Raw genomic sequence first — 22425 nt, forward strand, 5'->3', positions numbered from 1 at the left:
CTTGGGGCTAGGTTCACAAGGCAGACTTAGGTGTCTAAGTCCAACATTGAGGCACCACTATCATTCCCCAAACCCCCACTCAGCTGCCACCTAACCCTGCAGGCCCCTCTCTTTCCACCATTAGCGTGCTCAGGACACCTAGGCATGCACTCAGCGCCGGAGTTCTGACACCCCAGCAGCTCGGCACCTGATGCACGCCTAAGCCCCATGGGATTTACCAACTAGGTATTCCCCTGCCTAGCTTGTCTGGGGGGCCTGATCCAGCAGGGCTGCCTAGCGCATGCCTAACCCCACAAAACGCACACATGCACATGTGCACACATGCTATAACCCAATGGTCAGAGCACTGACCCAGGAGGTGGAAAATGCAGGTTCCAATTCCCACTCTGCCTACTGCTGAGCAGGGATTTAAACTCCTGCCTCGGGTCCTGACCCCCAGGCTATGGGGCATTCGCAGGTGGCTCTTTTCAACCTCTCCTGTTGGGTATTAATAATTAAATTATTTAATAATAATTCAGATTATCTTCAGTGGGATTCTGCCTGTTCCTAGAGAAGGACAGCAAAGGGCTGACAGAATTGTGAGGATAAATAGCTGGCTAAGGGAGTGGTGCTATAAGGAGGGCTTTGGGATGTATGGCCACTGGGAGGCTTTCGGGGACAGACAGCTGTTCTCACGGGATGGACTTCACCTGAGTAGGGAAGGAAATAGACTTCTGGGAGGGAGGCTGGCTCATCTCATCAAAAGAGCTTTAAACTAGGAATTTGGGGGAGACGGTTGGGAGATGTCCAGTTAATCTCCACGCCAGATTCCAACACTGAAAAAGAGGGCGAAGAGATAAGCACAGATATAGGTAGGGGTAGGGAATTGGACATAAGAAGGAGGGGGAGGATGGACAGTACGGGGTCCGTACCAAATTGCATAACTAATGGGAGAAAGGATAGACAGCATACAGTAAGATGTTTATACACCAATGCGAGAAGCCTAGGTAACAAAATGGAGGAATTGGAGCTCCTGGTCCAAAAAATGAAACCTGATATCGTAGGAATAACCGAAACGTGGTGGAACGGTAGTCATGACTGGAGTACAGGTATGGAAGGGTATGTGCTGTTTAGGAATGACCGGAAAAAAGGTAAAGGTGGGGGAGTGGCATTGTATGTCAAGAATGAGGTTAAATGTAAAGAAATAATAAGTGATGGAATGGATAAGACGGAGTCTGTCTGGGCAATAATTACACTGGGTAAAAGAACTACTAGAGCCTCCCCTGAGATAGTGCTTGGGGTGTGCTATAGACCGCCAGGATCTAGCCTGGATGCGGACAGAGAACTATTTAATGTTTTTAGGGAAGTAAAAACTGATAAGAACTGTGTAATCATGGGGGACTTTAACTTCCCAGATATAGATTGGGGAACAAATGCTAGTAACAATAATAGGGCTCAGATGTTCCTAGACGTGCTAGCAGATGAATTCCTTCATCAAGTAGTACCTGAACCGACGAGGGGGGATGCCATTTTAGATTTGGTGCTGGTGAGTAGTGAGGACCTCGTTGAGGAAATGGTTGTAGGGGACAACCTTGGCTCGAGTGACCATGAGCTAATTCACTTTAAACTAAATGGAAGGATTAACAGAAATAAAACTGTGACTAAGGTTTACAATTTCAAAAAGGCCAACTTTAATAAATTAAGGCAACTACTTAGGGAAGTGGATTGGGCTAACATACTTAGGGATCTAAAGGCAGATGACGCCTGGGATTATTTCAAGCTGAAGTTGCATGAGCTGTCCGAGGCCTGTATCCCGAGAAAGGGAAAACGGTTAGTAGGCAGGAGATTTAGACCTAGCTGGATGAGCGGGCATCTCAAAGGGGCGATTAAGAAAAAACAGAAAGCGTACAAAGAATGGAAAAGGGGAGGGATCAGCAAGGAAACCTACCTTATTGAGGTCAGAGCATGTAGGGATGCAATGAGAAAGGCCAAAAGCCGTGTAGAGTTGGACCTCGCGAGGGGAATTAAATCCAATAGTAAGAGGTTTTATAGCCATATAAATAGGAAGAAAACAAAGAAAGAGGAAGTGGGACCGCTGAAGAATGTAGATGGAGTGGAGATTAAGGATAATCTAGGCATGGCACAATATCTAAATGAATATTTTGCGTCGGTCTTTAATAAGGCTAATGAAGGGCTTAGGAATAGAGGGAGCAGGACAGAGGGGAATAAAGGAGGGGCGATTGACATTACAGTATCAGAGGTGGAAGCCAAACTTGACCAGCTAAACGGGACTAAATCGGGCGGACCGGATGATCTTCATCCTAGAATATTGAAGGAACTGGCGCAAGAAATTGCAAGCCCCTTAGCGATAATTTTTAATGCATCTGTAAACTCGGGGGTGGTACCGTTGGACTGGAAAATAGCGAATGTGGTTCCTATTTTCAAGAAGGGGGAAAAAAGTGACCCGGGTAAGTTAGTTTAACTTCTGTAGTATGCAAGGTCTTGGAAAAAATTTTGAAGGAGAAAGTAGTTAAGGACCTTGAGGTGAATGGCAATTGGGACAAATTACAACATGGGTTTACGAAAGGCAGATCGTGCCAAACCAACCTGATCTCCTTCTTTGAGAAAGTAACAGACCTTCTAGATAAAGGAAATGCGGTGGATCTAATATACCTCGATTTTAGTAAAGCGTTTGATACTGTGCCGCATGAGGAATTATTGGTTAAATTGGAAAAGATGGGGATCGATATGAAAATCCAGAGGTGGATAAAGAACTGGTTAAAGGGGAGACTGCAGTGGGTAGTACTGAAAGGTGAACTGTCAGGTTGGAGGGAGGTCACCAGTGGTGTTCCTCAAGGTTCGGTTTTGGGTCCGATTTTATTTAATCTATTCATTACTGACCTCAGAACCGAATGTAGGAGTGGGCTGATAAAGTTTGCGGATGACACAAAGTTGGGAGGTATTGCCAATTCGGAGAAGGATCGGGATGTTCTGCAGGGAGACTTGGATGACCTTGTAAATTGGAGTAATAATAATAGGATGAGATTTAATAGTGAGAAGTGTAAGGTGATGCATTTAGGGATGACTAACAAGAATTTTAGTTATAAGCTGGGGACGCATCGGTTGGAAGTGACGGAGGAGGAGAAGGACCTCGGAGTCCTGGTTGATCGCAGGATGACTATGAGTCGGCAATGTGACGTGGCTGTGAAAAAAGCTAATGCGATCTTGGGATGCGTTAGGCGAGGTATTTCTAGTAGGGACAAGGAGGTGCTGCTTCCGTTATACAAGGCGCTGGTGAGACCTCATTTGGAGTACTGTGTGCAGTTCTGGTCTCCTATGTTTAAAAAGGATGAACTCAAACTGGAACGGGTACAGAGAAGGGCCACTAGGATGATCCGAGGAATGGAAAACCTTTCCTATGAAAGGAGACTCGAGGAGCTCGGTTTGTTTAGCCTAACCAAAAGAAGGCTGAGGGGGGATATGATTGCTCTCTTTAAATATATCAAAGGGATAAATACCAGGGAGGGAGAGGAATTATTTCAGCTCAGTACTAATGTGGACACGAGAACAAATGGATATAAACTGGCCGTGGGGAAGTTTAGGCTTGAAATTAGACGAAGGTTTCTAACCGTCAGAGGGGTGAAATTTTGGAACAGCCTTCCGAGGGAAATGGTGGGGGCGAAAGACCTCTCTGGCTTCAAGATTAGGCTTGATAAGTTTATGGAGGGAATGGTTTGATGGGATAACGTGATTTTAGTCAATTAGGCAATAACGTGCCATCGCTGGTAAAATGAGGGTCCGGCTGGAGAATCTTGCCTGTATGCTCGGGGTTCTACTGATCGCCATATTTGGGGTCGGGAAGGAATTTTCCTCCAGGGTAGATTGGCAGAGGCCCTGGAGGTTTTTCGCCTTCCTCCGCAGCATAGGGCAGGGGTCGTAAGCTGGAGGATTCTCTGCGACTTGAAGTCTTTAAATCACGATCTGGAGACTTCAACAGCTGAGTTAAGGGAAAGTGGGTGGGTCAGCTTTTGTGGCCTGCATCATGCGGGAGGTCAGACTAGATTACCATATTGGTCCCTTCTGACCTTAAAGTCTATGAGTCTATGAGTCTAAATTCCGTGTCTAACTCCCTTTGAGGGGATGGGTGGGGCTTAAGCCTCACCCCTCTGCTCAGCATTTCCTGCTGGCTTCTGTGAATCCTTTTACAGGTGCTCACCTCTCCCCAGGCATTCTACAGGGAGTCGGGGCATCTAACTTAGGGTTGTGAATTCCACTAGGCAGCAGGACACCTGGAGATATGTCTACACTGCAACAAACCCTCATGGCAGCAAGTCTGAGTCTGGATCAACTGACTCGAGCTCATGGGCCATATGCTACAGCGTGAAAAATAGCAGGTCAAACATTCCCACTCAGGCTGGAGCCCGGGGCCTGAAACCCGGCAAGGGGGGGTGGGTCTCAGAGCCCGAGGAGGAATGTCTATACCTCTATTTTTAGTCCCATAGCATGAGCTCTGTAGACCTGGGCTCTGAGACTCGTTGCCATGGATTTTGGGGGTGTGTTTTTTTGCAGTGTAGATGTACCCTCAGTCCTCCTTGTGAATCTAACCCTTGGCTCCTTTCCCCAGCACTTTGCATGGGCTGGGCTTTCCTAGCCATTATAGACCTGAAAGTCAATGAGACCCCATCTGTCCCTGAGAAGAATGCATCTTCCTGTCTATGAAAAGCTAGAATATCTGTGCGATGCAGCCTGCCAAATACCTTTGCCGGTCAGGGCCAGCAGCAAGTGTGTGCAAGAAGGAACAATTGCAATCAATGAAGCTGTACATCACATGACGCGTTATTAATGCTGGTGTCATGCCCGAACAGTGCACACTATGGAGCCCAGTATTTATCATCGCACACACGATGAGCAGCGCTCCAGTTTCCCCTATACTTGTACATGAAGTGAAACAGTTGTGGCAGGCTGACACAGGGAGACCCAAGTGCACTGGTTTAATCAGTCTACCATGAGGCCATTACACAGCTAGACGCCCTGCATCTGGAGGGCTTGGCAGATGCTGAAATTTCTACAGGCTGCCAAATAATCCAAGGATGGCCTTGTAAACAAAATCATTCAGTTCACCCAGGTGCTTCATCAGTGACCAAAGCCCCCTGGAGACCATTCAAAACACAGGTAGGGACCTGTTAGCGACCAAGACAGTCCAGGCACTGAGACATCTCCATGACAGCTTTCTGTGATGGGAAGAACCAGTGCTCACTGCTTTGGTACTCACGGGATGAGAAATGTCTGCATGTCACCGGGGCACTGGCCAAATACTACTTATTGAATCAACTATTCAGGGAAACCCAGAATATGTTGGGAGGAAATTCTTCAGTCAATATTTATTTGATCATTTGCCCATATAAGACCATGCTGCTTTCATTGCACCAATTGCTTAAAGAGGTGAGTGGAAGTAAATAGCAATGGGGGGGTAGGGAGAGGTAATTAAAAAGGACCTCCCCCTCCTCTAATTGTTTGGTAAAGTAAATCCAGCCAGCTGAATCTGGAAAAGGACAGCAGCCAAAGCCTGAAAGTCCTACCCCTGGGGTCCTGCCCCCTCCAGCTCTTCCCTGCTGCCTTTGCAGGAGACTACAAGTATAGAATGAAGTAGAATTTCAGTCCAATTAGGACTATTCCCAGCCACATCCCCTTACTCGAAATGCGGCCTGATACGTGTCCGATAGTTGCAGTCTCTAATGGGTTAACAGAATGGCCATCTTCCCCTGTTGGTTCTGAGCAACCGAAACTCCAACTTGTTGAAAGGGAGCCAGTGCCAGACGTTAGTCTGGGAGCCATCAAAGCTCTGTTGGCTTTTAAGGACTTCACTGGGGGATTCTTTTCAATGCTGGTGTCAGTAAAATGCTCATTTTCCTTGTTCAAAAAGACAGGATCATCTGCCTCTGAGCAGAGTTTGGGGTTTTTTCCTATTTGGAGCTCTATTATAAATGCAACCCCCAAAATACCAAGTGTTATGCTCACAATGTGTTCTTGGAAATACTTGGAAAGGCAGTTTGGCTCAGATCCTCAAAGCCTCCTTGTGCCAGCACAGCTTTAGCAGCTACACACTGTTCTGTGCTCAGGCCGACTTGCCATTGTCACTAGACTGGAGGTGGTCAAAGGTCACATCAGACCAGCTTTACACACCAGCACACAGCAGAGCAGCTTGAACGAGGAACCAGACAATATTCCAGAAATGGTGCTTGTTGTCCGAGAGGGTACGAGAATACCAGGGGGAGCTTCTACAGCAAGAGGCTTAGTCAGTTTTTGGGAAAATGTTCTAATCTCCTATTTTACTAGCTTACTGCCTCATTTGATCAACCATAAACTTTTCTGTTACCAGTAGCATTCCTATCTGGCTGATGACTCCACGTGCAAAGTGTCAGGCAGAGAAAAGATTTCTTTAGGGAGTTTGGGGGACTGAAAATTGGTTTGATAGAGTCATACAATTTCAGGCTAAGAGGGTCCCTCTGACCTCCTGGATGACCCTGCATAACAGGTGGATTAGTAACAAAACAACATAAGACTAATACCTAACTCTTCTATAGTGCCTTTCATCAATAGATCTCAAAGCACTTTACAAAAGAGGCCACTATCATTATCCTCATTTTACATGTGGGGAAACTGAGGCTCAAAGAAAGACTGTGACTTGCCTGACCTTGGGCAAGGGACAGAACCAGGACCGGAATCCAGGTCTTGTGCCACAAAGGAAGTTGGCCTCAAAACACTCAGCATTGTAGCATGTAACTTTTAGCTGCACTGCCACTTAGTGCAATTCACCCCAAATTAGGGACCCAGGCTCCCTTATATCGTGTAGGGGGAGAGTTCGGCACCTAAGACGGCGCTTCTCAAAAGCCAGCATGCTGCACAGGGAGCCACCTAAGCAGCCAACGAAAGGGAGGCACCTTTCTCCAGCCAGGATTCTGCAGACAAGGCAGAAGTGTTCCATAAATATTTCTGTTCTGTATTTGGGAACAAAACTGAGGATGTCGTCATATCATCTGGTGATGGTAACACTCTTTCCATCCCACTAGTATCTCGGGAGGATGTTAAACAGCAGCTACTAAAATCAGACATTTTGAAATTAATAGCTCCAGATAACTTGCATCCAACGTTTTTAAAACAGCTGGCTGAGGAGCTCGCTGGACTGTTAATGTGGATTTTCAATAAGTCTTGGAACACTGGGGAAGTTCCAGAAGACCAGAAGCAGACTAATGTCATGCCAATTGTTTTTAAAAGGGTAAATGGGATGACCCAAGTAATTATAGGCCTGTCAGTCTGACATCTATCTGGGTGGGGCAAGATAATGGGGCTGCTGATACTGGACTCAGTCAGTGAAGGATTAAAGGAGGGTAATATAATTAATACCAGTCAGCATTGGTATAAACAATTAAATATCCAGTGAAGCAAGGACCTGAACCTCGGTTTCCCACAGCCCAGCTGAGGAACCAAACCACCAAGCTATAGAATCAATCTCACTTTTGCTTTGGCCCAGTGAATATTTCATTATTTCATATAAAGTGGAACAGCCTCAACAAGAGTGAGACCCCTGAATACCCACCAGCCTGGTGGTCAGAGCACTCATGTGAGCTACAGGAGACCCAAGTTCAAATCTCAGCTCCAAAAAAAGACAGAGCAGGAATTCAAACATGGGTCGTCCACATCTTAACTAAGGACTCCAGACATTGCAGTACTCAGCATCATAGATTTACATACATGCCGGCCTGTGGGACTTTGCAAGCAGAAACTTAGGTGCCTCCCAGATTAGACAGTAGCCAAGTGAAGGTTTTTGAGACTCTCACTGATGCCTAAATGTTGGACTTAAACACCTAAAGTACCAGTTAGGCCCTTGAGTGCCACTGCTCTATCCACTAGACCACACTGCCCCCTTCAGACAGCCTGTAAGGAATGGCTATGACTTTGCAAGGGCATGTGACCAGCCCACATGACTCTAGACTCTATTTGGAGTACCTGTATTTTTCCAATATAATAATATATATATATGGGCTGGGAGCTGTTTTTGGAACAAAGGGTTCCCGACATTTGAAAAAGCTAGATAAGGCTGGGAGTGACATCATCTGTTGTTCTTCACTCCCCCACAACTCAACACAGGAGAGAAGCTCTGAAATGAAAGGACTTGGAATGGGGGTGGGGATCCCAAGCTGCAAAGCAAGTGCAGCTTGTGCTTTGAGAATCTGTGAGCCTGCTTGTATCATCAATAAGGGTGAGAAATTGTTAATTCATATCCAAGCTTTCTAGTATTTTAGGCTTAGTTTACAGTTTTGTTTATTTATTAGGTAATCTGCTTTGATCTGTTTGCTATCATTTATAATCACTTAAAATCTATCTTTTTGTGGTTAATAAACTTGTGATACGTTTTAATCTAAACCAGTGTGCTTTTGACTGAAGTGTCTGGGGAAAATCTCAGCTTGGTTTAACACAAGCGCATTGTGCATATTCCTCTCCATATTGAGGGAGAGGCGAACTGGGTAATAAATTCATACTGGTCGGGGTTTCGATCAGGGCAGGACATTACAGCTCTGGGGTCCTAGGCTGGGGGTCTGGGGCTTATTTTGGCTGTAGCCTCTCTATTGTTGGTTCATGCAGCTGGGTGTGTCCCTGCCTGTGCGAATGCTGGTGGAAGTGTAGGGCCAGGAGCGGTCTATAGCTTCTCACAGCAGCACAGTGGTGAGAGGGAGCCCAAGCCGGTGAGTCAGAGGGCTCAGTGGTACCCCCAGTTCCAGGTGGCACCCCGGGGGGAACCCATCACATCCACCATGCCCCTTGATAAGTTGCTCCAATAGTTAATTATCTTTAGCATTAAAATGTGTATAATTTCCAGTATTCATTTGTCTAGTTTTACCTTCAAGTTGCTGCAATGATGCAATGCTTTCTGTCTGTTTATCTGTCATCATCATCTTGGGCTTTAATAAAGGAACAGAAAAGCTGAGAAGAAAGCATGTTTTCTCTCTCCATTCATCAGGTCATGCATGCTGCAGAATATCTTCAGTCTTCCTACAGGTGTAAATGATACTACCGAGGCTGTGTGACAGCCAGTCATATTGCTAGCTGACTGCACTTTATTTTCAAGTAATAGTTTTAAAAATACAGCCATTCAGAAACCAGCCCTGTATAAATGTTCAGCATGCTTTGAATTATGTATTTCTATTAATGAAGTGGTCTCTGATTGTTCTGTGATGACCATTTCCAGCTTTCGAAAGTAAACACAATGACTTTGTTCTTTTCCATAGGCACTGCCTGTGCTTTACCTTGGCCTTTACATAGCAGCAGACCATTTTCCTGGGACTTTCTCTCATTATATAACATTTGTTCTGAAAATATTTTTCAGGGTTGCTAAAATTGTCTGTGACGCATGTCAATGACGTCTAATTTGTGAGCCACAAAATTTTCCACTTTGCAGCAATCACCCTGAATGCTCAGTAAGGTTCAATCACACGTTTCCCAGGAAGACCAGATTTTAACTGGATAATTTTGTTTTTCACACACTATAGCCAATAGATGATTCCAGCATAGACAATGACAACATTGTATCTTGGGACAAAACGTTCACAGCCAACTGCTAGAGAGGATTGAGGGAACCATCTTTATGTCTTCTGGGATTGTCACCAATGGAAAGGATTGATGTTAGAAAACTGCTGCAAGAGTTACTCAAGTGAGACAACCCTCAAATGCCTGTTACCATGGTGTTAGGAAAGTGCCCTGATTGGTTGAAACTAAATAAAGGCCTTGTCTTGTGAACATTTAATTTGGTGCAAGATGGAGTGTAAATCTCCCTTACAGTAATTTCCCACACACTAAGGCAGGTCTACACTACAAACTCGCATCGCTGCAACTGCACCAATACAGCTTCACCACTGCAGTGCTTCTGGTGACGATGTTCTAAGCTGATGGGAGAAAGCTTAACAACTCCAACTCGGCAAGAGGCGGTAGCTCTGTCGGCGGGAGAAGCTCTCCCTCTGACATAGCACCGTCTACATAGGGGGTTACGGTTAGTCTAACTATGTCGCTCAGGGGTGTGGCTTTTTCAGGCCCCTGCACAATGTAGTTAGACTGAAGTAAATGTGTAGTGTAGACCTGGCCTCAGTGTCTGGGTGGACCCTCTTACAGCACACTAGCAGTTCCATAGTGCATTTTGATCTTCTCTTGGTTCAAAGCAGAACAATGGACAATGTCACTCATATCTCACTATAGAAAGGAGATTTGGGCTCTGTTTCAGCAGTTAACCCCCCCGCCCCCCAAAGTAGCATTATATCAACAGCCCAGTTAAATGTCCCGTTCGCACGTCATTTATTAGTGAGATCCCAGAACTGAAGCCATGTCACATATAAATACTAGGAGAGAACTTTGGTGCTTTACAGTAATGAAGTGTTTCCTGTAATAGAAGCCATTGCCGTTCCCTCAGTCATAAATTCAGCTAAACTCCATCACAGCTGATAGTGAAATCACAAATCAAGAGCAGGCTTCTCGGTAGCTTTAATTCTGTTGAATTAGAGCCAGGCCAGTTTGCATGAAGGAAATCCAGCATTGGTTTCTTTGTAGCTGCTTCATCAGCTGTCATTTATACAGCTCTATCTAAAGCTTTAATCAGGACTCCGTATTAAACATAAAATTCAGCTCCAGGCTCTTGCTGGGCAGACTCAGGCTAGGTCTACACTACCCGCCTGAATCGGAGGGTAGAAATCGACCTCTCGGGGATCGATTTATCGCGTCTCGTCGGGACGCGACAATCGATCCCTGAATCGACGCTCTTACTCCACCGGCGGAGGTGGGAGTAAGCGCCGTCGATGGGAAGCCGCAGAGGTCGATTTTGCCACCGTCCTCACAGCGGGGTAAGTCGGCTCCGATACGTCGAATTCAGCTACGCTATTCGCGTAGCTGAATTTGCGTATCTTAAATCGACCCCCCCCTGTAGTGAAGACCTGCCCTAAGAGCTCAGAAGTTTACTCTGCAGAGCTCATTGTCCTGCGTGGACAGAAAGCTTCTCCTCAGTCAGGCAGCCCCAGGACAGGGGAGCCGTGACCAGCAGGGCTGCTGGAAATTTTCTGTCAAAAGGTTAATTCACCTGAAAACTGGAGTTTTTGATAAATGAAAATTTTTGCTGAAAGTGCCTGTTTTCCTTAATATTTTTGATTTTGTGTTGAAATACCAAAATCTCGACAATTTGGGGGTGGGAGGCTATTGGTGGTTGTCAACCAAATATTTTGGGGTTTCAGTTGCCAAAAACCTAAACGCTTTTGGTATTTGCGTGTATGTTTTTTGATGAAGAGTCAATATTTTGCAAGGCAAATTTCCCCAAAAAGGACACATTTTTGTTTCCCCCCACGGGAAGCCCACCTCCATTTTCTGACCAGCTGTAGGGATCCAGCTTATTCCTACATCTTCTTCATAAGAGGCTATGGGGTACATCATAGGCCTATGAAAAGACACTCCAGCTGAGGATTCTGCCCCGCAGTGTGTGAGCAGCTAATCCAACAGGTTGCCCCTGGTTTGAAAAGGATGCAGATCTCACTAGCAAACACCTTGTGCTCCGGTGGTGAATGAAAAGTGCAACCCTGGAATTTATAGCCCAGCATTATCAGTAGAGGAATAGACACTCTGGGGTTGGAGGGAGGTGCCTCTGTATGGCTCTTCCAACAGCCTTGATGCTGATAGTTTTCCAGTGCACCTGCTATGCTCCTGCTATTCACCCTATTAACGCTGTGCCTCATCACTACCTGTGCGAACCTTATGCTCAAACACTGAGCCTACTCCTTGTCAAATTTAACAACCACTTCATACCCTTTTTACAATCCCATCACACCTGCCACAGGATACCACCTAACCCAATGCTTCCTCCTACCCATTGCTAAATTCACATCCTGCTCCCATATCCCACCTCACTACTGTCAATAGCCATGGGAAGAAGACCCCCATTTCCTGCTACTGAAACACCTTACACACTTCTGTATGGAAATGATGCACATTGGGACCTCAATTTGCACCTCATTCCTTTGGCAACACATGGGGGGGGCTCAGACCAGAGCTCCTCATATCACCATCTCCTCACAGCTCCTCACTAATCCCCAGATCTCCTCGTGTCACAATCACAGCTCTGTCACGCTCCTCACACTAACCCTCAGATCTCCTCAGATGAATCAGAGCTATTCCATGGCACTCCATCTTATTCCTCCACCATTCAGTACGGTGCCCCTAGCACATTTAGTGCAGCGGATAACTCCCAATGGCGACTGCCAGCACAGGGAGAGCAGGGGGTGGGGGAAAAGTGAAGTAATTAGAGTTATGTAGCACTAATAGTTAAGGCTACGTTTTATTCACGGGTATTTTTAGTAAAAGTCATGGACAGGTCACGGACAGTAAACAAAAATTCACAACCCATGGGTGCTCTGGAGGTGGTCTGCGGGCGCTGCAGGTGCTGGGGGTTTGGCTGGTGCTGGGGGAGGCGGGGGGTGGCGTGCGGCCCGGGACCCCTCTGATGCTGGGAGGGGGGAGTGATGGCGCGCGGCCCGGGACTCCTCTGGTGCTGGGGGAGGCAGGGGACGGCGCGTGGCCCTGGACCCCTGCTGGGAGGGGGGCCAGGCGGTGGCACACAGCTCGAGACCCCTCTGGTGCTGGGGGAGGCGGGGGGCGGTGCATGGCCTGGGACCCCCGCTTATGCTGGTGGGGGGTGATGGCGTGCGGTCCGGGACCCCTCTGGTGCTGGGGGAGAGGGGTGGCAGGGCTGGCAGGCTTCCTACCCATCTCCGCGTGTCTTCCATGACCTCCATGACAGACATGCAGCCTTACTAATAGTCCAGCTGGGAAACTCACTCACTACTCTAGTCTCAGCATACTTTTGTGGTATTTGCCCATCAACCCCCAAGATGCACAGCAACATGGACCTACATCATCTTTTTTGCCTGAAATTTCTCCCAGCACAGACACCCCAGTGGTGGGAGCAGTAGGAACCCTAAAGTGTTGGCAGCGACTGGCCTTTTTACCATCTTGTTGTCTAGACTTGTTGTAAGCAGGGTCGGATGACACAGGCCTGAAAACATGGGTGGCTGCTGACCTCTTATCTACACAAGAGCTCTGCCGGCGGAGTGGCACCAGCTTCATAATCACAAGCCTTAGGAAGAAAAGGGGAGGTAAGAACAGCCTCAGAGACCATCCGAGTTGATAGACAACGTTACAGAAAGGCAAATCAAGCAGGAAGACAGTGAAAAGAGCTTTTCATCACAATATTATGCCAGTGACCCTTTCCTATTAACAATAGCCTCATTTTCCATTATACAAAGCATCTACCTTTCATCTATGAGATTTCAGAAACCCACGCACTGTAATCATGTGATTGTCCGAACAGGGGTCTGAACACCGATTGTACCAAGTCATTCGCCTGATTTTCTTCTCCAATCCAGTGTTTCTCAAAGACCATACGTGCTTTTCCAGCTGGATCATTTCACTTACGCTCTGAGCACATGTTTCCTACATGCTTGTGTTTGGGATAGTTTTAGGGTAATTTTACTGACATTTGCCGTTACCATGTGCTCTCACAGGGCTTCTTTCCCCAGTATTTGTACAAAGCAGTTTTACTGGCTTTTAGCTTCTTCACGTTTGTCAAACACGGGTCTCTGTCTTTGGATTCATGCTGGGTAATTTGATGTATTTCTGTACAAGTGCTACAGACAGCTCCATGCTTCTGGTGTGGGGAAGAAAGGCCCAAGAGATGTTGTTCTGCCCACCTGATGGGAACACGCGTTTTTCTATGATAGGAGGAAGAAAATGCACAGCGTTACTAAATTCGGATTTCTTCCAAGAGGAGTTGTTTTCTACATTGAAGTGACATGAAATTATGCAGCACAGAGATGCAGTTCATTTTGAGCTACCTTTTGGCTCTTGGGATTGATGTATGTTCTGGACACATTTGACAATATTTCCTATTAGGAGCTATGGAACTCAGTGTCCTCTTTGGCTTCTCTTGTTTCATCGCTCAGGCGCAGGTGGCTATGCCTTCTTTTCTGTCCTGGATGGTCTAATGCAAGTTACGTCTGCTCTCCACTGGTTTGTGAGGGACAAACAGAAATCTGCACGAACGTGTTCCTCAAACTGGAGACATTTCTTCAAGGGGACTTTCTGTTCTACCTGGTCAAACTCTTGTATGTTAATCCCAATCATCGCTGTAAAATTGAAGGAAGGCCTGTTAAAATAATTATGCATGTAATCCAAGTCACAATCTAGTCCATAGAAATTAGAGATGGAGAAGACCTAAAGCTTTTGATACTGTCTCGCATGACCTTCTTATAAACAAACTAGGGAAATGCAATCTAGATGGAACTACTATAAGGTGGGAGCATAACTGGTTGGAAAACTGTTCCCAGAGAGTAGTTATCAGTGGTTCACAGTCATGCTGGAAGGGCATATCGAGAGGGGTCAGTTCTGTTCAATATCTGTATCAATGATTTAGACAATGCCACAGAGAGTACACTTATAAAGTTTGTGGACAATACCAAGCTGGGAGGGGTTTCAAGTGCTTTGGAGGATAGGATTAAAATTCAAAATGATCTGGACAAACTGAAGAAATGGTCTGAAGTCAACAGGATGAAATTGATCTGCAGAAAAGGACCTAGGGGTTACAGTGGATGAGAAGCTGGATATGAGTCAACAGTGTGCCCTTGTTGCCAAGAAGGCTAACGGCATTTTGGGCTGCATAAGTAGGGGCATTGCCAGCAGATTGAGGGACGTGATCATTACCCTTTATTCGGCATTGGTGAGGCCTCATCTGGAGTACTGTGTCCAGTTTTGGGCCCCACACTACAAGAAGGATGTGGAAAACTTGGAAAGAGTCGAGCGGAGGGCAACAAAAATGAGTAGGGGGCTGGAGCACATGATTTATGAGGAGAGGCTGAGGGAACTGGGATTGTTTAGTCTGCAGAAGAGAAGAATGAGGGGAGATTTGATAGCTGCTTTCAACTACCTGAAAGGGGGTTCCAAAGAGGATGGATCTAGACTGTTCTCAGTGGTAGCAGATGACAGAACAAGGAGTAATGGTCTCAAGTTGCAGTGGGGGAGGTTTAGGTTGGATATTCCCCCGCTATTGTGGCGAACTTTCCTGGCTTCTGCACTACCCCAGTGAAGTGGGCTAGCGAAAGGATCTGAGTCCTCACTCACACTTCCTTTACCCAGAGGCCTCCCTGCCCTTGAGGACTCCCCTTCCACTCTCCTGTCTGGCAGAGTCCTCGTAACCCCAACAAGGCTGGGCCCAGGATTCCTGGGGGGCTCGACCCCCAACCCTGCTGTGGTCACCTGGGACAGGGGCTAGGGTGTCCCCCCAGGGTACTCTCTCTGCACTGGGCACCTCCCTGACCCACTGATCATTTCATACAATTTAAAGCAAATACAAGTTGTTTAATTAACAATTAATTTTAAAAAAGAATAAGGAAAAATGGGAAAAGTTAAAGGAAACACATCGCCCTGCTCTGTGGCAGGGAACATCACAAACAGTCTCTCTGGAATGTCAGGGCAGGTCACAGTCTGTTCCTTGTAGGTCCCAGGCTCCTTCTCAGGCCCTGGCTGTGCTGCAGAGACGCTGCGGGTTGGACACTTGCTCTGGCGGTGGCCACACGCTCTCAGGCTCTAGGTGGCAGGACCCTTCTTCCCAGCGTCGCCCCCGCCCTGTCGGGGTTACGATCCCCCTCCAAGTCTGGCCTGCAAGGCCTCTTGGCTGAGGCGTCTCCCTGTGCTGGGCCCACTGCCCAGGGTCCCCCTCGCTCTCCCCAGCTGCTCACCGCACCCGGCTCCGGACTGCTCCAGCCCCTGCTCCAGCTCCAGCTCCACTCTGCCTCAGCACGGCTGCTGCTACTGCTCTGCCTTCAGCTCCCTGGGCTGCTTGTCTGGCTCTGGTTGCTACAGCTCTGCCCCCAGGACAGGTCTGCTCTATCTGGGCTGTGCTCTGGCTTTGGGGCTGCAGCTCTGCTTCCAGCAACTTAGCTCGGGCCCCTGCTCTCTCCTTAGCTAGCCTGCCCACCCTGTCAATCAGGCTGACCTGGAGCATTGGCCTCTCCCCATTAGGGTTACCATATTTCCACAGTCAAAGAAGAGGACGGTGGGAGCCCCGCCCTAGCCCCACCCCTGCCCCTCCCACTTCCCACCCCCCTCAGAACCCCCAATCCCCCCCGCTCCTTGTCCCCTGACTGTTCCCTCCTGGGACCCCTGCCCCTAACTGCCCCCCAGGACCCCACCCCCTACCTGAGCCTCCCTGCTCCTTGTCCCCTGACTGCCCCCTCCTGAGACCCCCCCATCCTAACTGCCCCCCTAGGATCCTACTTCCTACCTGTCCCCTGACTGCCCAAAACCTTATCCACACCCCCACCCCCTGACAGACCCCCGGGACTCCCACACCCCATCCAACCACTCCCCGCCCCCGACAGACCCCCAGAACTCCCGACCCATCTAAACCCCCCTGCTCCCTGACCCATGACTGCTCCGATCCCTCTCCCCACCCCTGCCCCCTGACAGCCCCCCCCAGAACTCCCAACCCCCCTGCTCCTTGTCCCCTGATTGCCCCCTCCTGAGATCCCCCCATCCTAACTGCCCCCCTAGGACCCTACCTGTCCCCCGACTGCCCAAAATCTTATCCACATCCCCGCCCCCTGACAGCCCCCCCCAGAACTCCTGACCCAACCAACCCTCCCCCTGCTCCCTGTCTCTTGACTGCCCCCTCCAGAACCCCCCTACCCCTTCTCCGACCCCCTGGCCCCCTTACCGTGCCGCTCAGAACAGCGTGTCGGGCTCCACGCGAAGCCCGACATGCTGCCGCGCTCCCCCATGGAGCGCATAGCCCGGTTCCCACCCTCGCAGAGTGCTGCTGAGCGGCGCGCTGGGCAGCAGGGGAGAGGGAGCAGGGGAAGGAGCTCCAGACTGCTGGAGGCCCGATGCAAACGGCTGGCGATTTGCGAATGCAGGGGGGGGGGAGAGAGAGGCGGGGAATGATCTGAAGCTGCAGGGGAGAGGAGGGGGGAAGCGGAGGAGGGGCTCTGGCTGCTGGAGCCCCGTGCGAGTGGCTCGATCTGGCTGGCTGCCCTGTCAGCCGTGCCACGCTCTGCATGGGGGGGGGGGGGGGTGAGGGGGAAAATCCGGACATTTACAAATTCTCCCCGGACGCTATTTTTAAACTCAAAAAGCCGGACATGTCCAGGAGAATCCGAACGAATGGTAATCCTACTCCCCATTGTTCCTGGGGACTGTCAGTCTCAGGCTCCTGATTTCCCATTGACCTGTCCCTTTTAGTGCTGGGAGCTAGCCAACCAAAACACCCCCACTGCGTGTTAGTAAGGGGGCAACAGTCCCCTTACATTAGGAAAAACTTTTTCACTAGGAGGCTAGTGAAGCACTGGAATGGGTTACCTAGGGAGGTGGTGGAAACTCCATCCTTAGAGGTTTTTAAGGTCAGGCTTGACAAAGCCCTGGCTGGGATGATTTAGTTGGGAATTGATCCTGCTTTGAGCAGGAGGTTGGACTAGATGACCTCCTGAGGTCCCTTTAAATCCTGATAGTCTATGATTCAATAAGGACAAATGCAAAGTACTCCATTTAGGAAGGACCAATCAGTTGCACACATACAAAATGGGAAATGACTGCCTAGGAAGGAGTACTGTGAAAAGGGATTTGGGGGTCATAGTGGACCAAAAGCTAAATATGAGTCAACAGTGTAACAGTGTTGCAAAAAAAGCGAACATCATTCTGGGATGCATTAGCAGGAGTGTTGTAAGCAAGACACGAGAAGTAATTCTTCCGCTCTACTCCACGCTGATTAGGCCTCAACTGGAGTATTGTGTCCAGTTCTGGGTGCCACATTTCAGGAAAGATGTGGACAAATCAGAGAAACTCAAGAGAAGAACAACAAAAATGATTAAAGGTCTAGAAAACATGACATATGAGGATCATTGAAAAAATCGGGTTTGTTTAGTCTGGAAAAGAGAAGACTGAGAGGGGACATGATAACAGTTTTCAAGTACATAAAAGGTTGTTACAAGATGGAGGGAGAAAAATTGTTCTTCTGAACCTCTGAGGATAGGACAAGAAGCAATGGGCTTAAATTGCAGCAATGGCGGCTTAGGTTGGACATTAGGAAAAACTTCCTAACTGTCAGGGTGGTTAAGCACTGGAATAAATTGCCTAGGAGGCTGTGGAATCTCCATCATTGGAGATTTTTAAGAGCAGGTTGGACAAACACCTGTCAGGGATGGTCTAGATAATACTTAATTCTGCCATGAGTGCAGAGGACTGGACTGGATGACCTTTCGAGGTCCCTTCCAGTCCTATGATTTAAATCAGCTTCTGTACCAGATGACTGGAGGATAGCTACTGTGACATCGATTTTTTTAAAAAGGCTCTAGAGGTGATCCCAGCAATTACAGACCGGTAAGCCTAACTTCAGTACCAGGCAAACTGGTAAAAGTATAGTAAAGGACAGTGTGGTTTAAAATGTAACTGTAACACAGTAAAAGCTCAGTCAGCTTGGGTTTTGTGTAACTGCATAGAATGTAGTGATGAAAAATGATTATTGTACACTCTTGTTAGGGGAAAAGCACACCATACCAAGAGGCTCCATAGCTCAGGGGTGAGAGCACTGGTCTAGTAAACCAGGGGTCGTGAGTTCAAATCTCACTGGGGCCTTGGTCAGTTAGGGTGTTTTTTCTTTATTTCAGCAATTCAGTCACACCATTTTTAGAGAAACTTAATTTTACTTTATGTAGGTTTAATTTAAGCAACATTCAGTAGCTGCATCACTTGACAGGCAGTGCAAAAATGCACAGGGCTGGCAGGTGTGAGCTACACAAGCAATGGGTCATTGGGGCTAGAATGCAACTGGTTAACCCTCCCTGGACTGCTTTTGCTGTATAATGAAAGCAATTTATTAACACACACCCCCCCACCGTCCCTCCCTCGGCACTGCATTTGCCGTATGATGAATGCAACCTATTAACCCCTCCCCACACTGCATTTGCTGTATGATGAATCCTACCTATTAAACACCCCCTCCCCTTCCCTCCCCCCCCCGCCCCGCATTTGCTGTATGATGCTCTTCTGTGAAAGAAACTGAGAAATTCCTTGGAGATAATTAATTTCTCTTTGTGTCAAGAGGCAAATGCAAAGTGTATCGCTAGAGCTCAGTAATTAGTAGAGCTACTTGAGAAATGGTAAGTGTATTTTGTGGGTAGCCCCCTTTGCCAGCAGAGGGGGGAGCCTAGAGATAAGTGATTGTTTGTTTCTGCGTTGATTATCCCCTTCCTATTATCTCCACAAAGGCAGCTCCTGTAAGAATGGCAGTGAGCTATGTGCTGAAGGTAGCATGTTCCTACCTTGTCTCTGCATGACAACTGAGCTAAGGGAGTTTGCAAGATTGTGTGTGTGTGTGAAAATATTGTAAAGATAGAGAAACTGAAATTGGCTGAAGTTTCAGTCAAAAGTTAACATAATATGCAAGAGTAAATCATTGTTATTGTAACCCAAGTTACTGGAAAACTGAGATTTGTGACAATGTTTCATTCTAAATCCCATTAATCTTCAGACTATTGTGGCTACAGGCCTGTTTATCCTGCACTTCATTCCAGCTCTCTCTTCATTGTTTTGCTGTCATTGGATGATATCCAACAAGATCTTTGCAGCTCAAGTTCAATTTTGAGAAGTGGCTTGTGTTTTAGTTGGCATATGCCTGATAGCTATGAAAATTATCCCTTTAAAAAATCAACCTTTTTTTCCTTCTGTCTGCAAGATTGTGGGGTGGTAGGAACATGTTTAATGAGTTCTTGATCTAGATGTGGTTCATTTCATCCTCAGGATCCTATTGCATGAAGGAAGGATTGCAATACATAACTCCAAACTTTCTCATGCCTCCTGTTAAACATGAACCCGATCCAAAGATCATTGATGTCAATGGCCCTTGGATTACCTCCTAACTAAACTCCTTTGCAACTTTCAGCCCCCATTATTCTCTTCTAAGCCCATTGGGAGCAGCTCTGCTTGAGGAAAAGGTCTCCTGGACAACATACTTCTGGATCTGTAGACTAATATCAGGTTAAATGTGTGCGGTAGGGTTGCCAACTTTCTAATCCCACAAAACCGAACACTCTTGTCCTGCTCCTGCCCCACCCCTTCCACAAGGACCCACTCCTTCTCTGAGGCCCTGTCCCTTCTCCAAGGCCCTGCCCCCACTCTTTCCATCCCCCCTCCCTCCATCACTCACTCACTCTCCCCACCCTCACTCACTTTCATTGGGCTGGGGCTGGGGGTTGGGGTGCAGGAGGGTGTGCGGGCTCCCTGGTGGGGTCATGGATGAGGGATTTTGGGGGCAGGAGGGGGTTCAGGGCTGGGGTGGGTGGTTGGGGTATGGAAGGAGGTGTGAGGTGCTGGCTCCGGGAGGGAGTGGGGTGCGGGAGGGGCTCAGGGCTGGGGGAGGGGGTTGGGGTGCGGGCTCTAGGAGGGGGTTCCGACCTGGGGTGGGGGTTCGGGGTGCAGGCTCCAGATGGGCAGCACTTACCTCAGGTGCCTCCCAGTCCATGGCACAGCGGGGCTAAGGCAGGCTCCCTGCCTGCCCTGGCTCTGCGCGGCTCCCAGAAGCGGACGGCAGTCCGGCTCCTAGGCGCAGGGGCGGCCAGGCGGCTCTGCGTGGTGCACACTGCCTGTGCCTGCAGGTGCCGCCCCCCCAGCTCCCATTGGCTGCAGTTTCCACCAGTGCTCAGGGCGGGGGACAGTGCACAGTGTTTCCCTGATCGGCCCTGCGCCTAGGGGCCACAGGGGCATGCCGGCTGCTTCCAGGAGACACGCGTAGCCAGGCAGAGAACCTGCCTTAGCCCTGCTGTGCCACTGACTGTACTTGTAACAGCCTGGTCAGCAGTGCTGACCAGAGCTGCCAGGGTCCCTTTTGGACAGGGTGTTACATTCGAAAACCGAATGCCTGGCAACCCTAGTGTGCGGGAAGAAAGTGGGTCAGACACTAGCCTCAGCTATGAGAGGTGGTAAGCAAGAGGACTTCAAAGGGTGTTATACTGAAATGTGCCAGACATGCATGGACTTTGGGGACAATAAGTGTTAAGTGTGATTTCGGGGTCCTGGCTTGCTAAGTGGATTTCCTGGGGACTCGCTGGGGGTGGTTAATGCAAATTCCCCAACACCACTATGACACTGTCTTGGGGCACCCAGAACCACAAGCCAATGTGTTACCCTCCCCTCCCCCACCCTGCCTCAGCAAGAGACAGCTTTGCTGGAACATAAACTGTGTGTCAGTGTAACCATGCCTACGTGGGTCACAACTGAGAATACCAAATTCAGGTCAAACTGCTGAAAAATAGGACGGACACACCCCAAAACTGGTGGTTATTCTCCCATAAGATATACCAAACCAGCAACAACAGTAAACTTCTATTTCGCCACACTGGCTAACAAGAAGTCAGAAAAGTAGTTCCTCGGCTATTCCAGTCCTTGTATCGCCACCAAAAACACTAGACTTAAAGATGGGTGGTTCTTTAAAACCAATTTAATCAAATAAAAGGTTCTTCTGATCCCAAAGGACCAGCCACACACCCAGGTCAATATATAACTCAGATCTTACCCAAAAATCACACTGATGCCAATCCTTTAGTATCTAAAATCTAAGGTTTATTCATAAAAAGAAAGAAAGAAAGGTAAGAGTTAAAATTGGTTAAAGGAATCAAATACATACAGTAATTGCAAAGTTCTTGGTTCAGGCTTGGAGCAGTGATGGAATAAACTGCTGACTTAAGTCAAGTCTCTGGTTGCTTCCATATCATTGGAAGGTCCTCTGTTAAAATGCTCCCATTAGTATAAGTCCATAGTCCAGAGGCTGGAGCAGGAAAGAGATGCAGTGGCCTTTCCAGGGCCTTTTATAGCTTCTGCCATGTGGAGGGAAACCCCTTGTTTCAAACAAAGCCCTCAGCACAGCTAATGGAAAATTACCGGTAGCAAGATGGTGTCTGGAGTCACATGGGCAAGTCACATGTCCATGCATGACTTCGCTTAGGGCACGTCTACACTGGCAAAGTTACAGCGCCGGCAGTTACAGCGCTGCTCAGAGAGCGCAGAAGGGAAACCGCTGTTTTGTGTTCATACTGACAGCTGCCTGTGCAATAGCGTGTTCATACTTGCTGCACTTGCAGTGGTATTCGGAGCGGTGCACTCTGGGCAGCTATCCCACAGAGCAACTCTTCCTCTTCTGCCGCTAAGACTTGTGGGAACGCGGAGGGGTTTGCGGGACATCCTGGATCCAGTCCCAATGCCCCGTTATGCATTGCTTCGCATCAGGGCTAGCTTTACTGTTTTTGCCACCCCAAGCAGCACGCCGAATTGCCGCCGTGGACGGCAGGGGCAGTCAGTGTGCCTTTAGGGCGGCACGCG

At 48.2% G+C, this 22425-nt stretch overlaps 1 non-coding gene across 1 annotated transcript; it reads left to right on the forward strand.

The window, feature by feature from the left end:
* The first annotated feature begins 18614 nt into the window (after positions 1–18614).
* Positions 18615–18687, forward strand: TRNAT-AGU (transfer RNA threonine (anticodon AGU)). Its single transcript has one exon. It is a non-coding gene; the product is annotated as a tRNA-Thr (tRNA).
* Positions 18688–22425: the final 3738 nt, after the last annotated feature.

The sequence above is a fragment of the Emys orbicularis genome, chromosome 18 (assembly GCF_028017835.1).
Source record: "Emys orbicularis isolate rEmyOrb1 chromosome 18, rEmyOrb1.hap1, whole genome shotgun sequence".
NCBI lineage: Eukaryota > Metazoa > Chordata > Testudines > Emydidae > Emys > Emys orbicularis.